Below are 21148 nucleotides of genomic sequence, written 5' to 3'. Positions count from 1 at the left end.
ATCGAAACCAAAACGTTTAGCTTACGATTTCTTTTTTCCTTTGACATTAACGACTGACCTCTGAAGACATGTTTGCTGCAAGGCTAAAAATTAAAACGTGAATTACAGCTACTACGTTACGCATGCATATTCGTAATGTTGTCGTTCAACCTTCACCTGGCAAATTTCATTTTTTTTAATTTTCACACTTTTGTACAAATTTTCCATGGCTGAAACCCAAATATGAAGTTTTCCATGGATTCAAATACCCTATGCATGAAGTTTCAGGTGTATAGACCAAAAACCGACAGAGGAGTTTGTTAGCAAATTTTTTAAATATATATATATATATATATATATATATATACGCATACATAAATATATATATATACATACAAAGAGATTTGTGTTTACTATAAGCTTTTTACGCAAATATTACGCAAGTATAAATCACGTAGAATATCTGCATGAATATAATTACACGTAATAGTTAACTAAAGATGATCATCCCATAAGAAAACCAAAAAAAAAAACTAATAGGAAATTAATTAAAATAAACGTTTAAAAGAATATGCAAATTAGCTAGATCTTTTGCTAGTGGATGCAATTCCACGACCCATTATATATATATATATATATATATATATATATATATATATATATGATATATATATAAGTCATCCACATGCAGTAGTGTTTCGCTGTTTCACAGCTCATCAGTGCGGCTAGACAGGCAACTACCTCAAGCCAGGATTGAAACACGACCGTCTGTACGACAGTCAAGGCTCCTAACCACTACCCTATCGGCGGCTGCTGTGGGAGTCATGAGTTTAATGAGGTTTTGACATCGTCCGAAATACCTAAGCTCGATTTGTTTACACAAAGAGCATCGCTTATTTTCTTTTTAAATAAAAAGAAAAAAAATGTCCAGATTCTTTCTTCTTGGCCTTTGGGCCAAGATCAAAGCATAGTATCTGTTCCGGTAGATACTGCAACCAAAGACCATTGCCGTTGTGGCCATCAGTTTCTGGTCCATGTAGGGGCAACCCTATATACCATGAGGCTCTCACTACCAGCTCCCCCTCCCCTCCTCTCGGCCTCATGCCTAATTTGCTCTTGTAGGGAAGCAATTAAATACAATGGCCAAGATCAAAGTGTAGTATCTGTTCCGATACTGCACCGAAAGACCATTGTCCTTGAGGCAATCAGTTTCTGGTCCCTGTAGGGGCAACCCTATATACCAAGAGGCAGCACTAACAGCTCCCTTTCCCCCCTTCGGGGGAGATGGTCCCCCCTCCCTCTCTCTCCACATTAAAAAACGGCCTTGTGCCTAATTTGCTCAGTGGGGAAGCAAATAAATACCATAAACAGAAAAAAGGTTCGCCTTTTTTCTTCTTGGCTTTCAGGCCAAGATTTTTTTCTGTTATCAAAGTGTAGTATCTGTTCCGATAGATACTGCAATCAAAGTAATATGTGCAGGCAACCCAACATATCAGACCATTGCTCTTGAGCAATGTTTTGGTCAATGTAGGGGAAACCCTTCATACCAATTGTCACTATCCAGTTCCCTCTCGGGAGAACTGCTCCTCCTCCCCTCACTCTCTACATTAAAAAACGACCTTGTGTCACATTTTGCTCTCGTGGGGAAGCAAATGAATACCAATAAATAGAAAAAGATAATTTTTAATATGAATACTAATACATAAAAAAAAAAATAAATAAATAAATAAAATAAATAAATAAATAAATAAATAAAACTTTTTAAAATAAAAAAATAAAATAAAAATTATAGGAGTATAGATTGATATAAATTCATTTGTCATTTTTTTTTTTTTTTAAAGATGAAATCGCCCGATCGTCAAAAGACAAGATTCATGCAAGGGCGCTCGGTCGACAGAGTTTTATAATTCTATAGATAGACAATGTTTATCATCATTAGTAATGGATTCTGAGCAAGGTATATTTGATAAAGTTAATTTTGAATCCTTGAATGGTCACACGTCATCGCAAGAATGCTAAGATACGGTTGGTTGCTTAGTAACCGACTATGACTCAGCCGTTTCTGAGATGAAGCACTTTTAATAGGCGTCATAGCGATGGATCAAATCACAAAGAGAATAACATTTGTCATACGACAAAGACCATTCACGCCAATACTGAAGATTGCCAGAGAAAAACCAACACCACCAAATCAGTAGTTATTAACCATAGAAAAAAAAAAAAAAAAAAAAAAAAAACACCTCTCTATTTCAAGGAGGGAGAATCCTACAACTTATAGGTCCTACACTGTCAGGTAGGCTTCAACCTCTGACCCATCAACGAAATGCTTCATCCCTTTGCCCCCCCCATTTAAAAAAAAAAAAAAAAAAAACTTATCTTCACCCCCTAACGTAGCATTTGAACTTCTGCATATCAGTACTGTCAGGGAAGCAGGTAGCAGGGAGGGAATTCCAAAGTCTAGCTGTTCGAGGGAAAAAGCTATTAGAATAGAAAGCTTTCCGGCATTTAGGGACATTAACAGTGAAGGGGAGTGATTTTGTTGCTAAGTGGGTTTATCAGGGATATGTACATCGAGGGGGCACAAGCGCAATGAGTTCATCAGGAAAAATAAACTTCTCTATTCCTTCCCTCCACACCAGCATGCCAAAGCCATTCGAGGATAAGAAGCCATTCGAGGATAAGAGTCAAAGAGTGTACAGTAGTCAAAAGGACAATATCATAGTAATCGTCAGAAGTGTAAATTTGGTGAATTGGATTATTTAAGGGGAACAGCTCATCAAGAACTTGTTTACATTGGACTTGAAGACGACCATATTGTAGTCAGCTGGAAAGCAGGCAAACGGAACAGAGTTCCACAGGAGTGCAGTTCTAAGAAAGAAGCTTTGTTCATGCAATCTACGTTTCGGTTTAGGCACAGATAAAGAGTGTGGGAAATTATTGATAGTGGTTTCAGCTAGACAAGTGTTTCTCGTGAATGTTTGGCAAGGGAGGGGGGGGGGAGACCATAGGTTGGAACTCAGTATTCATTCGGGACCCTGTGTGTTCTACAGGTGAATATCATCTCAAATCAAGTTTTATGGACTGTGCTATTTTTTTAAATAGGATTTTCGAGTAAAATTCAACTTTTACAGTATTTAGTAAATTATTAGGAGAAAGTACAGAATAGTTAACAATGCCCCTTCCTCATTTCATTGTAAATAATTAACTATCTCAAACTAGCAAGTTACACTCGAAACAATGTGATCGGTCATCTCCCTCTGAGTACAGGCCAATAAGGTGCCCGAAAAAAAAAAAAAAAAATGGCGTCTAATCGCATTACTAACACCTTATTTTTCTCGTATATCACCCGCAAATCTTAAAAAAAGATATATTTGCATAAGCGAGCAATATATATATATATATTATATATATATATATATATATATATATATATATATATATATATACTAGCATGGGTGCCCGGCGTTGCCCGGGTATTTGGAGATGTATGTTGAGCAAAAAAAAAAAAAAAAAAAAAAAAAAAAAAAAAAACGGTCAATTTTTTAAACTTTGTTCTCTATTATGACCCCTTAAAATTTATTGTTTTGGGCTCAAATCAAGTTATTAAGTTAGATCCATGTCCAAGGAACCTATATCTAAAATTTCAAGTGTGTAGACCCAAAATTGTCGGAGGAGTTTGGTAGAGTTCTCAAAGGTCAAATCGTTGAACTTTGACCCCCCTTAATCGCCAAATTTCTGGCCAAAAACCGATCACATCGATTTTCCCAAATCTCAGTACCCTGTATATCAAATTTCGAGTCTGTAGACAGAGTTATTGCGTAGGGAAATGTACGCGCGAGCGCACACACACACTTTCACTTTTATAGATAGATAGATAGATAGATAGATAGATAGATAGATATATGGAGGGGAACCAATAAAATGAATAAAACAAAAACAGATTGACAAACTTAAAAGATGACACCATCCGACAGACACATGACATTAGTTGTCATTTTTTTTTTCTTTTTTTTAATGATGGATGACTAAGGCCGATAACGCACGCCATTTCTAATCCAGTGTCCATAATAAATACAGGTCTTTAAGAAAAGAACATTCAAAACCGATATTAAAGCCGATCGTTCGCTCAATAAAAATAACCCATAGACAATCATCGTCTAATCACATGTCAATTATTATAAATAAATCCAAGTCTTACGTGCTAAGAAAATTACGCTATTGTAATCCCACACAAATAAATAACTTACGTAATCTGACACGGAATATTACAGAAATAGCATTTAGCCATTATTACTAACAAATATGTGTGACCGGTTATGAAGTTTTTTCTTTTTTGTTTTTTAATTTACTAGCATGTCGCCCGACGTTGCCCGATTGTAAAATACGCATAAATAGGCGCATCTACACTATTGGGAAAAGATTTCGTAGTAGATAAATAGTTTTCAGATAAAAAAAAAACAATGGCTTCAACAGATTTTTTTTTTTTTTTTTTTTTGTCAATTATTAGAATTGACAAAAAAAAAATTACAATGGTAGCTTCCAAATTATGCAGTCGAAATTACCTAAATATAGCAGGTGAAAAATTGCCGCCACGTTGTTTAAATCGAAACGGAAAATTACCTCCCTTTTGAGCTATCCTGTGTCTTACGATCGTTTTCATCAAATTCTATTTTTTGTTTATTATTTTCTTTAATAAATAATCTAAATACTTTATCGATTTTCGTAATTTTTGGATATAATAATCTTAAAAATGCCAGGAATACGTGGATACTATTTTCATGTGAAATTCAGTTTTACGATTTCCGAAATTTCGTCCCAATAGTGTAGAAGAGTATATAGATTGAGAAGTGTCCTCACACATAAACACATTCTCATTTTTATAGATATACTAGTTCAGTCCGGTTTTGCTTGGGGCTTATGTACTGATCATAACTTAATGTGCATATATATATATATATATATATATATATATATATATATATATATATATATATGCACATTAAGTTATGACATCTAAATGACTACTTTAAACACAGTTCCTGATTTCAAAAAAAGAAAAACTAAAAGATTCATCTGCCTTACTTTTAATGCTAGGTTTATTTTTGGTGTCTTTTCAATTCAATAGAAATCCTCCTAAATTTGCTGATGAGGAGACCGTGCTTACCAAAAAAACTATGTATAATTATTCTACGTGACTTCATGTATACCACAAATAAAAAGCACGGATTTCCGAAACGATCGTACAGATAATTGACTTTGTTGTTGTTCCTTCTTATGAAACTGATTTTTAATTTAATTAAAATTTGATTTTTAAATTTAAAATTTTTTTTTAAATTTTTAAATTATAAATCACATTACTTATATATATATATATATATATATATATATATAAAAAATTTTTTGATTCATCCAGCCTTGACAGACGTGTTTTAAATATTATCTCTAGTGCTTTTCTTTTAATGATTTGGAATTCATTCCATTTGCGCTTTTTTCCAAGGAACTCTGCCTTTTGGATTATTTGGAATTTACCCATTGGATTGAAATTTTAAATTCGACCGTTTTGGATTTTACCATTTTTGGATTTTTACCCTTCACCGGACTATCCATTCATGTGAAATCTTTTTATTATTTTTCTTTTGCCTCCTGTTCCCCTTACCTCACCCTTTTTTTAACCAAGTAAGACCTTTGACTTACTTGTAGTTTCATTAAATACTTTTATATGCAAAATCCGATCCTGCATTTTGCTAATTCCTGCCCTCTGATGAGAAGGAGAGTATTTCTTCGAAACTCCGCAGATTAAGGACTATCCACTTATCTTGTGCTTCCTTTTTTTAAAATTAAATATGTTTTTAACTCTTTTTCAAGATGTCTTTTAACATATTTTATTAATCATTTGTTCATATTATATGTATATATATACACACACACACACATACATACACGTTTTATTTTTTATTACCGTATATTTCTGTTAAGTTACATTATTGTTTCAGCTACCCGGCACGGCCAAAAAAACGGCCGGGTAGCTGAAACAATAATGTAACTTAACAGAAATATACGGTAATAAAAAATAAAACACATATTTGCTCTACAACAGTATTGAGCACTTTCTTCAGTTTTTATTAATTACCATTTCTACTATATATATATATATATATATATATATATATATATACATATATAAAAGTTTGACTTATATCCAGGTAATCTACATCTAAAATTTCAAGTGTTTGAACGCAAAATTGGTGGAGGAGTTTGGTAGAGTCTGTAAAGGTCAACTCTTTCAACTTTGACTTCTTGGCAGCCAAATTTTAGCCCAAAATCTGATTAAAAAGCTTGCCCTATGTCTGAATAACCTTTATGTAAAATTTCAAATGTTAGACCAAAAATTGGCTGAGTAATTTGGTAGAGACCGAAGAGGTCAATTTCTTTTTAACTAACTCTAATTTTGACCCCTTACCATTTATTGTTTTGGACTCAAATCAAATAAAAAAAAGTTTGATCCATGTCCAAGTAACCTACATCTAAAATTTCAATTGTTTAGACCCAAAATTGGCAGAGGAGTTTGGTAGAGTTTTCAAAGATCAAATCGTTGAACTTTGACCTCTTGACAGCCAAATTTCTGGCCGAAAACCGATTTTCCCAAATCTCAATACCCCTTTATGTCAAATCTCGAGTCTGTAAACTGAAAATTGACAGAGTAATTTGGTAGGGAAATGTACACAGACTCACAATTTATATATATATATATATATATATATATATATATATATATATACTTTTGTGTTGAAGAATTGATTAGAGGGCTCAATTATGTATTTAAGAGCATATATATATTTTCAAATCACGTTATGCATTATAGCGCACATATTAACGGCCATCAAACTAAAATATAGGGTTATATATATATATATATATATATATATATATATATATATATATAAAATCTCAATATATATGCTAGTCTACTAAGTAAAAAGTGACTTTGTGACTGGGTTTGAATGTCCAAACCAGCAGTAATTATCACTTCCTACACTGATGATTGCTTAAGTAGACTGAAAATTGACAGAGTTATTTGGTAGGGAAATGTACACACACACACAAACAGGCAATTTCACTTTTATAGATATATAGACAGATAGATTTTTATTTTTATTATTTTTATTTTTTTTTTTTGTTTTTTTGCTAGCCTGGGAAGATGGTACCATGACGAACGGATATATACTAAACCTAGAAAAAAAAAAGGTAATTTCCAGGAGGCGGTAACACTTAGGAGGATGATATCATTACCACAGAAAACACTCTCCCAAATAAAAAGAGAAGGTAATGCGTGGGAGAATGATCTAATTCTCACCATCATCACATATGCACAAATAATTCCTAACCCCCACCCCACCCCACCCCGTCTAAAAAAGGGGGTGGTAATTCCTATGAGAATGGTATTATAACAAACGATATATTATACTAACCCTCACTCCCCCAAAAATAGGAGATAACGCTTGGGAGGATGGTCACATTACAGTAGAACATATACATACCCTCACCCATCCGTGAATTGAACATTGAAAGATAATGCATTTAGTCTGAACTTGTACAATAAATTAATCATTAAAAAATAATTTGTTGTGAAAAATCATGGATTACATAGAAAAATGCGAGCATGAAAAGTAATATGGTTAAGCTTAAACATGGAAAAGTAAAGGACTAGTTGTTAAAACTGGAAAAGAAAAAGACAAGATATTATAGTAAAAAATATGATAAATTTATAACTTAAAATATTGCAGCAGTAAGAATTTATATATAATTAAAAAAAATTTTTATTACATTTTCACCCCGAACAAGGCACGTTGCCACTTTGATGTAGGGGACATCAGGGACATAATCTACAGGGGTACTATGAGGGGAGTTGGGCATACACTTGAACTTCTTGAACTTCTGCATGTCAGTACAGTTGGTGAAGCAGGAACCCAGAAGGGAATTCCAAAGTCTAGCGGTTCTGGAGAAGAAACTTCTAGAGTAGAAGGCTCTCTTACATCTAGGGATCACAACTGTGGGGTGGGATTTTGCTGGTTGTCGGGTTTGTCGGAGGTATTTACGTCGTGGGGGTACAAGTCCTTGAAGTTTGTCAGAGCATTCACCATTAAAGTACTTGTAGAACAGGCAGAGGAATGCTACATTTTGTCGATGGGACAGAGGCTGATGCTTAGATGACAGTTCAGGACCTATCAGGTTTGCGACTCTCTTTTGTACCTTGTCAAGGAGCGATAGACTAGTAGCAGATGCACCAGCCCAAATATGACAACAATACTCCATACATGGGCGAATGGTGGCCTTATAGAGGTACAAGATACTTTCGAGCATTAGTAGTACCGTAGAGAGAACCTACCTTTTTCGCAGCAGTCCTGGCAATGCTCTCAATATAATTGTTCCAACTCATGTTTCTTGTGAACGTTAGGCCGAGGATTTTTTTATTTATTTTTTTTTAATTCTTTATCTTAATAGACAAGTAACAGATAATTTCTATTCTGCTCGACAACTATATAATTAGTTTCAAATGTTTTTTGTTTCACCTCAAATATTCCACTTCTTACGAATTAGTAGCCAACAATATGGCCACCGACATGAGAAACAACGAAGACTGTTCTGATGTTACACTTCACCTTTTCTGTCCTCGGTCAGTGGAGGAGAAATCCTTCATGACTGAGACAATTTTTATTTTTGTTCCTTTTTGAGGAGCTGGATTCTCTCCACATTAAAAACTGACCTTGTGTTTAACTTTGCCCTCGTGGGGAGGCAAGTAGTTCGGAACAATGAAGAAGAATGTCGGCGGACATCTTGTTGGCTAAAAACTCGTAAAAAGGGGGAATATTTGCGATGTAATAAAGAGCATTTAAAATTACTTGAAATACACACACACACACATACGAAAAAAAGAAAAAAGAAAGAAAAGAAAAAAAAAGAAAAAAAAGAAAAAAAGAAAAAGAAAAGAAATAAAAGAAAAAAGAAAAGAAATAAAAGGAAAAAGAAAAGAAATAAAAGGAAAAAGAAAAGAAATAAAAGAAAAAAGAAAAGAAATAAAAGAAAAGGAAAGAAAAAAAAGAAAAGAAAAAAAAGAAAAGAAAAAAAAGAAAAGAAAAAAAAGAAAAGAAAAAAAAGAAAAGAAAAAAAGAAAAGAAAAAAAGAAAAGAAAAAAGAAAAGAAAAAAGAAAAAAGAAAAGAAAAAAGAAAAGAAAAAAGAAAAGAAAAAAAGAAAAGAAAAAAAGAAAAAAGAAAAAAGAAAAGAAAAAAAGAAAAAAGAAAAAAAAAAGAAAATATGATATTTTAATTTGTCCAGATTTCGTATATATTATTATAGAGTCGTGATTTCAAAAAAGAAAAAAAATTTAGGTGCCATCAGCTAGAATCGAAACCGAAAGCAAAACTAGCATTCAAAGCTGGTGACGTTACCACTTTACCAAACGCATATGAACTGATTAAAAATAAACTAAGATGAATGTACAAAATGTATAACGATTTTTTAAATTTTGACCCATTGTTTGACCCCTTAAAAACTATTTTAACCAGCTAAAGACCCATAAAAGAATGGTCCATAAAAAATCCAATCATTTGAGGGCCCCTAGCGCTGCTCTGCTACTTTTAGTTTCGGAGGAGATAAAGTTTGAAAATATGGAGAGAAGACAGACAGACATATAGCATTTTATATATTAGTTTATATTTTCAGTACTACTACAGTTTATCGCCGAAAATAGACACGCCATTTTTCGGGCACCTGTCGTCAAAATGAGGAGAAATCAGTATTTTAAACTATGACCGCAGCATGAAATAAAAAAAAAATAATAATAAAATAAAAAAAATAAATAAAACTAAATAATGATTACTTCCGGAAAGAGCTAATTACTTAGTGCCCCGGAGTAGTATAAACATCCCAAGCTCCCTATGTTAAGAACGGCTTTCGAAATAAACATCCCTCAACCGAGAAAGCCGTTCTTAAGATGGGGAGGTTAGGGGTGTTTAAACTACGCTGGGGTAGCAGTATCAGAATTTTTTGTGAAAATAGCGAATAATTCCACCCCATCTTTCCAAGCTTATAACTCCTCGAAAAATGCAATTCAAGCCCTAATTTTTTTTTTCAATTAAAGGAGCAAGGACCAAGATTTCATTAAAAAAAAAAAAAAAAAAAAAAAAAACGTGTTTTTTTTTTAAAAAGGTTTTAAACTTCGGACTTTACAGGTAAAATTCGACGAGAACACGATGTCCGTTTTTTTTTAAATTTGAATATATTATGTATTGACCTTTTCTCTTCAATTTGTGAGTAAATAATTATGTACTTATCCGAGTCGAAATTAATTATTATTAGCCATTTACAAAATTGGAGGCGTGAATTATTCGACCCCCTGTCTTTCCAAGCTTATAACTCCTCGAAAAATGTAATTCAAGCCCTAATTTTTTTTTCAATTAAAGGAGCAAGGACCAAGGTTCCATTAAAAAAAAAAAAAGAAAAAAGAAAAAACAAATAACGTGGTTTAAAAAAAGGTTTTAAACTTCAAACTTTACAGGTAAAATTCTACAAGAACACGATGTCCGTTTTTTTTTAAATTTGAATATATTATGTATTGACCTTTTCTCTTCAATTTGTGAGTAAATAATTATGTACTTATCCGGGACTAAATTAAGTATTTTCTTTGTAATAGACACTGGGGGGGGGGGAACCGTGAATAAAAAAAAAAAAACGTTTGTCTAAAATATTATATTCGGTTTATTGGAAAGAACATAAAATTTCACATTGACCCTGAAAATATCGTAAAAATAGAATCAATAGAAAAATTTTGATAGATTTTTAAAATTTTAAAATTTAAAAATATTGAGTTTAAAAATTGAAAAATATTGAGTTCGGAAAATTCATTACTGTTTAAAAAAAAAATAAAAATATTTTTATTACTTTTAAAACAACTGTAATAGTTTATTTTGGAAGTATAATCCATAAAGAAAATAAATAACCCACTTTTAACAGAGAAATTACGAGATTTTTATATTGTATTCGCAGTTTCGTGTTAGGGGTGTCAAAAATTCCTACAAAAATTCTGATAGTGCTAACGCTGGGGTGCCCGAAAAAAAAAAAAAAAAAATGGCGTCTTCACTTTCGGCTGTAAATTGTAGTAGAACCATTTTTTCTGCTGGCCATTTTCCACAATTTATAATTTCGACATGACAGGTAAGTACGTAATGTTTTCACCTGAAATGCGATAGTTAAAAATAACGTTTTAAATTATTTAAACAACAAAAAAATGAATAAATTTCGTGATTCTTTCAAAAAAAAAAAAAATATATATATATATATATATATATATATATATATATATATATATATATATATATATAAAACAAACAAAACACCATGTGAAGGCATTTTAAAAACACAAGCAACATATTTTCAAGTTTGACTGGGAGTTCCTTTATTTATTTACTTATTTTTTTTTTTCATTTGAATTATTCCATCAGGTGTTAAATGTGACGTATTATTAATTATTATTAATATTATACTAATAATACTACTAATGTAAATACTACGACTACTACTAATAATAATAATACTGCTAATACAACATATAAAAGAATAATACTAATTATAATAATAATGCTAATATTACTACTAAAATAATAAGAATAATATTAATACTACTACTACTAATAAAATTCTACTAATACTACTACTACTAATACTGCTACTACTAAAAATAATACTGATAATTAAAATGATTATATTACTACTCAAAATATCAATGCTAATTATATTAATACTATTAAAAATACTAATAATAATGCTAATGCTACTACTACTAATAATAATGCTACTAATAATAATGCTACTACTAATAATGATCCTATTAATAATAATAATAATAAAAAATTAAAAATACTAATAATAATATTAATACTACTACTAATAATAATCCTAATACTAATAATAATACTACTGCTAATAATGCTAATACTACTAAAATTAATAACACTGTTAATACTACTATTGATAATGCTAATATTACTACTACTAATAATAATAATGCTGCTGCTACTACTACTAATAATAATGCTACTACCACTAATAATAACAATGCTAATACTACTACTAATAATAACAATGCTAATACTACTACCACTAATAATAGGTACGGGCAACGATAGGGGGACCAAGTTTTAAAAGCCGATTTATCATAATTTTTTGTAGATTTCCGACAACTTTTTTTGATTGTATTTGAAAGATTAAAGACTAAAGTTAATTTCCAAAAGGAAAAAAATATTTGTACACGGGAAAAAAAAAAAAAGTTTTGAAAATGTTTTCACGGCGAGCTACCCAATTCAGCTAAATTTTGAAGTCAAATAAATTCATTTTAAAAATCCTTTAAAAGATAAATATTAGTTTTCTGGGTCTATTTCAAAGATAATTACTGAAGTAAAGTCTTAAGATATTGAATTAAATTTTAAAAAAAAATGAAAAAAAAAAAAACAAAAACAAACAAAAACATCCTTTTGTGCAAAACATAAATTAATTAGCTCAAAACCGAATGATTTTTACGTTCGCAAAACGCAACAAACTAAAATTTTTCTAAACACCGAATATACGGAAGCCCAAAATTTCAGCCAGTCGAAAGGAAGGAAGGGTGTGATATTTTTCCCCAGACGTGCATCCATACGTTCCTATTCTGAACGTTTGTATAATTTTTCCCATTTTTTAAATTTAATTATTTTTCTAGGTTCCTGTTTTTAAATTAATTTTTTTTTCTTAATTTTCTTTATATAATAAATATGTTACGCCGAAAGTTTCACATTCTTGCGAGCAAGGAAATTATTAAAATCTTGTATATAAAAATTATGTGAAATCTGTAATTTAAACAAAAAAAAAAGTAGAAATATTTTTTATAATTATATTTTTTTTGTGTGAAAATATTAAATAAACAATACTTAATTCAATGATAATATCGGTAGTTCGAGAAATTCATTTTTCTTCGAATTATATCGAATTCATTAATACGGATTTTAGGGCTTTTTTTCGTAATGTTCCTGTAAAAAGATTTTTTTTTTATTGTTACAAATTACGATGCTTTATTTATATAAAAAAAGCAAAAATAAATTCTTGCGTTTTTTTATTTACTACTGAAAACTATAACTTTAGTAAAGGTATTTTTTATTTAAACAAGATAATACATTTCCAATAAGATTTAAATCAAAATAATTAGTTCATTATATTCTGCGATCATTATTTGATAAATACTGAAAACTAAATTAAAATTGGTTAATTTCCTGATTTTTGGTGAATTTTTAAGTAAAGGGAGGGGGTGAAAATATTTATACATTTTGAGCATCGGCATTCATTTTGCACGTACATAGAATAATAATGTCAATACTAATACTACTAATAATAATCCTACTACTAATACTACTAAGAATAATACTAATAATAATACTACTAATACTACTAATACTACTAATAATAATCCTACTACTACTAATAATAATAATATTATTCCTCCTCCTACTACTAATAATAATATTATTCCTCCTCCTACTACTAATAATAATATTAATTCTACTACTACTACTAATAATAATAATTCTACTACTACTACTACTAATAATAATAATATTAATTCTACTACTACTAATAATAATAATAATAATATTAATTCTACTACTACTACTAATAATAATAATATTAATTCTACTACTACTACTAATAATAATAATAATATTAATTCTACTACTACTACTAATAATAATATTAATTCTACTACTACTACTACTAATAATATTAATTCTACTACTACTACTAATAATAATATTAATTCTACTACTACTAATAATAATATTAATTCTACTAATAATAATATTAATTCTACTACTACTACTAATAATAATAATACTAATAATAATAATAATCCTACTACTACTACTACTAATAATAATAATCCTACTCCTCCTCCTCCTACTACTACTACTACTACTACTACTTCTACTAATAATAATAATAAAAAAATAAAGGAGGTAGCTTCCATATGTGCAATGAATGGAGCAAACGAGTCACTACAACTATAATAAATTATCGTCAATCATTTATAGTAGTTCAATCAGATTTGTGAATGAAATCTTTGACCGATTGTTAAGATTTCCCTTTATCGAGAAAATAAATCTAAAACCTCTCAAAATATATCCGTCATAGGTTTATGGTTTTTCTTGAACTTTTCAGCTTTAACAGGGCTGCCATTGAAAAATCAAAAATGTAAGATAATTATTACGGTATTGTTTGGTCATCAAATTATCAATCGAACCAAATCGTTACAACAGTAGGATTAAGGTAGCAAGATGGGGTCCGAAAAAAAACAAAAAAAAACAGCCTCGTTCTGAGCTCAAGGAAAAGTGGGTCACGTAGAACCCTGTCACCGGTGTCGAGGCAGAACCTAGCCCCTTTGAATAAAGTGCCGGTGTTAACTTTGAACAACAGAAAAACGAAAAAGGCGTAATGTGCAAGAAATAAATGTTACCAAAGGCAAGATAAGTTAAAAGAAAAACAAGTAGTTCCAAGAATTTTTTAGATAGCATTTTAGAATGAGATCAGGGTTTTTTGGGTTTATTATTATACAAACACCGTGACAGCGTTAGGGTTAGGGTTAGGGTTTAGGGTTAGGGTTAGGGTTAGGGTTAGGTTTAGGGTTAGGGTTAGGGGTTAGGGTTAGGGGTAATTCGCTGTCACGGTGTTTGTATAGTTTTACCTTTTTTTTCTTATTTAACAGTTCAAAGAAGTAGATTATTTTATCAATTTTAAAAACAGTATTTATTTCAATAAATTGTACACTCAAAATAAATTAGGCACAAAGCCATTCAAAAGTGTGGGGAGGGAAGGTCTATGGTCATCCTTGTCTCTATTTACAACTCTGATCTCGAGCGCGTGGTTCAGTGGGGGAAGACGTGGCTGGTTACCTTTAATGCATCTAAAACCAAACTCCTATCCTTACATCATCAACGCTCTGATCCCCATCTGGCATCAATTGGGATGGATGGCTCTCGTCTGGGAGAGGCCCCGTGTTTTGACAAGCTTCTGGGTTTGACCTTTACTCCTGATCTGAAATGGAACACGTACATCAAGTCTGTTGCCAAGGTCGCTGGAAAGATGGTGGGATCCTTCTACCGCTCCAGAAGATATCTCACTACTGATGCAATTCTCTATCTATATAAAAGCCAAGTACGTCCAAGGATTGAATACTGCTGCCATATCTGGGCAGGAGCTACTAAAAACAGCCTATCCTGCCTTGACAGAGTACAAAATAGACTTTGTGGCTTAGTGGAAGATGCCCTTTTCTCTCCCCTGCAACCTCTCTCCCAGAGAAGAGACGTTGCAAGGCAAGCCTATCCTTGTTTTATCGTTATTTCCATGGCAGGTGCTCGTCTGAACTCCAATCTCTGGTCCCCCCCCTCGCCAATCTTTCACAAAAAAAACACCCGTCTAGCTGAATCCACTATTAAAAATTTCCCCCACTCTTTATCTGTGCCTAAATCAAAACGTGGATTCCATGAACAAAGCTTCTTTCTTAGAACTGTACGCCTGTGGAACTCTGTTCCGTCTGCCTGCTTCCCACCTGACTACCACTTGGATGTGTTCAAGTCCAACGTTAACAAATTCCTAATGAACCACCCCCTTTAAGTAAACACTTCATCAAATCTCCACACTAACGTAATGTACTTGCAATAACCCTTATCCCTGAGTGGCTTCCGGGCCTTGATAAGTGGTGACCACTGTGTAAAAAAAAAAAAAACAATGCCTCCCCACGGGACAGAGTTAGACACCAGGGTCGTTTTTTAACGTGGAGAAAAGGAACAAAAATAAAAATTGTCTCAGTCGTGAAGAATTTCTCCTCCGCTGACAGAGAACAAGAAATTGAAGTGCAGCATCTGAAGAACAGATACTACACTTTGATCTTGTCCCGAAGGCCAAGGTCACAAATTCCTTGTCACTCTACCTTATAATTGTCTATAACTATTCCTATGTAGATTGCTCAGTCGCCATAATACCACATTTACTCCGAGGGGTTCGTCCTACTAAAATTCCTTAATCGATTTTTTAAAAATAAATCTAATATATAAAAGACTCTGTCTGTCTGTCTCCAACTTTTCAAACTCTATCTCTTCCAAAACTAAAAATCGCAGAGAGGCGCTAGGGGCCTAACATGATTGGATTTTTTATGGATGGTTCTTTTATGGGTCGTTAAAATAGTTTTTTTTTTAAGGGGTCAAAAATGTGTCAAAATGAAAAAAGAAAAAAATCATAATGCATTGTATACATTCATCTTAGTTTATTTTTGCGTGTAACGTTGGTAACGTTGGTAACGTGACCAGGTTTGAATGCTAGTTTCTGTTTTAATTCTGATAGCACCGAAATACTTTTTTTTTTTTTTTTTAATTTTGGCGGACGTTGGGAATCTGAGCCTTCTATATATATAAAAGGCAAAAATCGGTGTGTATGTATGTATGTATGTATGTTTGTTTGTAACGCTAAAACTTTTGAAAGACGGAACCAGAGTTGACAAATTTGGTATCATATTGCACCTTGATCACCCGGATGACAAATATCGAAATTTCACGTCAAACGGACCAGTAGAAAGGGGTCAACTGATCGTTTTTCTCCTAGGGGGGCCCCCAAAAAAACCTGTCATTTTAACGTTATTCAATACGTGTCACGTGACGTGACGTCAGCTCAAACTTTTGACAGACACAACCAAAGTTGACAAATTATGTATCATATTGAACCTTGATCACCCGCATGACAAATATCGAAATTCCACACCAAACGGACCATTAAAAGGGGGTGAACTGATCATTTCTCTCCTAGGGGGGCCCCCAAAAAAACCTGTCATTTTAATGTTAATATTACATAATCCAAAAACGCTTAGTCATGTCACGTGACGTGACGTCAACATCCAGTAATGGCGAACAAATGTAAACAAACACTTTGTTTTACCGATACTTTTGTAATTTCTCTTCTGCTTTGTTCTAGAGATTATTAAACTCCATGACAATGTCTCCAACGTATTTAACTGGTTAAAAATAGTATTTATACAAGAGTTTTAACGAAAAATATCAGGAAAAAATGTACAGGAATAAAATAAAATTCAGCTTTCAAAATATTCGTCGATAAAAAAACCGATCTTTATATTTACGCTAGCCATTTTGTATATTACCACGTGACCTGCTATCTCTTAAACTGGAGGGGGGGGGGATCCACTTGAATCCAACAAAACCAGTAATTTTTTTTTTCTATTATATATACATCATTTTCTATAAAATTAAGTGTAGACTTTATAATTAAAACAAAAAATGTTATTCATACTAAAAAAAAAAAACGCTTAGTCATGTCACGTGACGTGACGTCAACATCCACTAATGGCGAACAATTGTACCTATTTATTATGCCTCCCCACGGGACAGTTAGACACCAGGGTCGTTTTTTAACGTGGAGAAAAGGTACAAAAATAAAAATTGTCTCAGTCGTGGAGGATTTCTCCTCCACCGAAAGAGAACAAGAAATAGAAGTGCAGCATCTGAAGAACAGATACTACACTTTGATCTTGACCAAAAGGCCAAGAATGCGAACAATTGTAAATAACAACTTTTTTCACAAAACCAACACCGTCTTTCTTTTTTTTCTCTCTCTTTCTCTCTCTCACCCACTTACTCTTCCCTCTCTCTCACCCTCTTTCTCTTGACGTCACACCACTGTTAAACTGTGGGGGGGGGGAACACATTCCCAGGCATTATCTCCTATAGATGCACATTTTATTAGAAATTCAGCTTTCAAAATATTAGACGATAATAAAAATATAAAACCAACACCCTCTTTCTCTTTTCTCTCTCTCTCACCAACTTACTCTTCTCTCTCTCTCACCCTCTTTCTCTTGACCTCCTACTACTGTTAAACTGTGTGTGTGTGGGGGGGGAAGAGGCAGCTTGAAAACCAACAAAAACAGTGCACAGTTTCCCAAGCATTTGGGGTGGGAAGGGGGGGAAGAAGCCGAGCGCACAGTTTCGTGTGAGAGAGAGAGAACAATTCTCAACCTATATACTCAACAAATTTTTTATCTACAGATTTGAAAGTTTGTATATAGGGTATTCAGACATATGGAAATATATCTAGCATAATCTATCTATTATATCTATAAAAGTGAAAATGTGTGTGTGTGTGAGGTAGCCAGAGAGAGAGAGAGAGAGAGAGAGAGAGACAACAATTCTCAACCTATCTATTCAATAAATTTGTTATCTACAGATTTGACCATTTGTATATAGGGTATTCAGACATATGGAAATATATCCAGCATAATCTATCTATTATATCCATAAAAGTGAGAATGTGTGCGTGAGAGAGAGAGAGAGAGAGAGAGAGAGAGTAAGTACAATTCTCACCCTATATATTCAACAAATTTTTTATCTACCGATTATAAAATTTGTATATAGGGTATTCAGACATATGGAAATATATCTAGCATAATCTATCTATTATATCTAGAAAAGTGAGAATGTGTGTGAAAGAGAGAGAGAGAAGAGAGAGAGAGAGAGAGAACAATTCTCAACCTATATATTCAACTAATTTTTATGTACAGATCTGAAAATTTGTATACAGGGTATTCAGACATATGGAAATATATCTAGCATAATCTATTATATCTATAAAAGGTAGAATGTGTGTGTGTGTGTTTGTGAGTGAGTGAGTGAGTGAGAGAGAGAGAGAACAATTCTCAACCTATATACTCAACAAATTTTGTATCTACAGATTTGATAATTTGTATATAGGGTATTCAGACATAAGGAAATATATCTAGCATAATCTATCTATTATATCTATAAAAGTGAGAATGTGTGTGAAAGAGAGAGAGAGAGAACAATTCTCAACCTATATATTCAACAAATTCTATCTTTACAGATTTGAAAATTTGTATATAGGGTATTCAGACATTTGGAAATATATCTAGCATAATCTATTATATCTATAAAAGTGAGAATGTGTGTGTGAGAGAGAGAGAAAGAACAATTCTCAACCTATATACTCAACAAATTTTTTATCTACAGATTTAAAAATTTGTATATAGGGTATTCAGACATATAGAAATATATCTAGCATAACCTATCTATTATATCTATAAAATGACCATGTGTGTGTGTGAGAGAGAGAGAGAGAGAGTCAGAGAGAGAGAGAGAACAATTTTCAGCTTGTGTGTGTGTGAGAAAGAGAGAGAGAGAAAGAGAGGAAGGAAAATTCTCACCCTATATATTCAACAAATTTTTTATCTACATATTAGAAAATTTGGATATAGGGTATTCAGACGTATGGAAATATATCTAGCATAATCTATCTATTATATCTATAAAAGTGAGAATGTGTGTGTGAGAGAGAGAGAAAGAGAGAGAGAGAGAACAATTCTCAACCTATATATTCAACTAATTTTTTATCTACAGATTTGAAAATGTGTATATTGGGTATTCAGACATATGTAAATATATCTGGCATAATCTATGTATTATATCTATAAAAGTGTGAATGTGAGTGATGGAAAGAGCAAAAAATTCTCAACCTATATAACCTATAAAAGTGAGAATATGTGTGAGAGAGAGAGAGAGAGAGAACAATTCTCAACCTATATATTCCACACATTTTTGGGCACAGATTTGGAAATTTGTATATAGGGTAGGCAGACATATAGAAATATATCTAGCATAATCTATCTATTATATCTATAAAAGTGAGAACTTGTGTGTGTGTGTGTGTGTGAGAGAGAGAGAGAACAATTCTTAACCTACATACTCAACAAATTTTTTACCTACAGTTTAGAAAATTTGTATATAGGGTATTCAGACATATGGAAATATATCTAGCATAATCTATCTATTATAACTACAAAAGTTAGAATGTGTGTGTGTGAGAGAGAGAGAGAGAGAACAATTCTAAACCTATATATTCAACAAATTTTTTATCTACAGATTTGAAACTTTGTATATAGGGTATTCAGACATATGGAAATATATCTAGCATAATCTATCTATTTTATCTATAAAAGTGAGAATGCGTGTGTGTGAGATAGCGAGAGAGAGAGAGAGAGAAAAAGAGAGAGATAAAAATTCTCAACCTATACATTCAACAAATTTTTTATCCACAGATTTGAACATTTGTATATAGGGTGTTCAGACATATAGAAATATATCTAGCATAATCTATCTATTATATGTATAAAAGTGAGAATGTGTGTGTGTGTGAGAGAGAGGACAATTGTCAACCTATGTATACAACAAATTTTTTATCTACAGATTTCAAAATTTGTATATTGGGCATTCAGACATATTTCAATATATCTGGCATAATCTGTCTATTATATCTATAAAAGTGAGAATGTGTGTGATAGAGAGAGAGAACAATTCTCAACCTATATACTCAACAAATTTTTTATCTACAGATTTGAAAATTTGTATATAGGGTATTCAGACATATGGAAATATATCTAGCATAATCTATTATATCTATAAAAGTGAGAATGTGTGTGTGTGTGTGTGAGAGAGAGAGAGAGAGAGAGAGAGAACAATTCTCAACCCATATACTCAACAAATTCTTTATCTACAGATTTTAAAATTTGTATATAGAGTATTCATACAAATAGAAATATATCTAGGATAATCTTTCTATTATATCTATAAAAGTGAGAATGTGTGTGTGTGTGTGAGCGAGAGAGAGAGAGAGAGAGAGAGAGAGAGAGAGAGAGAGAGAACAGTTCTCAACCTATACATTCAACAAATTTTTATATATAGGGTATTCAGAAATATCGAAATATATCTAGCATAATCTATTATATCATTAAAAGTTAGAATGTGTGTGTGTGAGAGATAGAGAGAACAATTCTCAACCTATGCACTCTACAAATTTTTTATCTACAAATTAGAAAATTTGTATATAGGGTATTCACACATATGGAAATATATCTAGCATAATCTATCTATTATATCTATAAAAGTTAGAATGTGTGTGTGAGGTAGCCAGAGAGAGAGAGAGAGAGAGAGTAAGAACAATTTTCAACCTATATATTCAACAAATATTTGATCTACAGATTAGAAAATTTGTATATAGGGTATTCAGACATAT

At 32.0% G+C, this 21148-nt stretch overlaps 1 protein-coding gene and 1 pseudogene across 1 annotated transcript in view; both read right to left on the bottom strand.

Annotated features, from left to right (window-relative positions):
• The window catches only part of LOC145270911 (uncharacterized), a 317731-nt gene that overhangs the window by 270663 nt on the left and 25920 nt on the right, over positions 1-21148 (bottom strand). The gene's annotated exons all lie outside the window — the stretch shown is intronic.
• Positions 17486-17619, bottom strand: LOC145271819 (U2 spliceosomal RNA; annotated as a pseudogene).

The sequence above is a fragment of the Euprymna scolopes genome, chromosome 46, assembly GCF_053919585.1.
Source record: "Euprymna scolopes isolate OS-2025 chromosome 46, ASM5391958v1, whole genome shotgun sequence".
Classification (NCBI taxonomy): Eukaryota; Metazoa; Mollusca; class Cephalopoda; order Sepiida; family Sepiolidae; genus Euprymna; species Euprymna scolopes.
The sequence above is the reverse complement of the archived record's forward strand: the minus strand, read 5'-3'. Positions and strand labels throughout refer to the sequence as shown.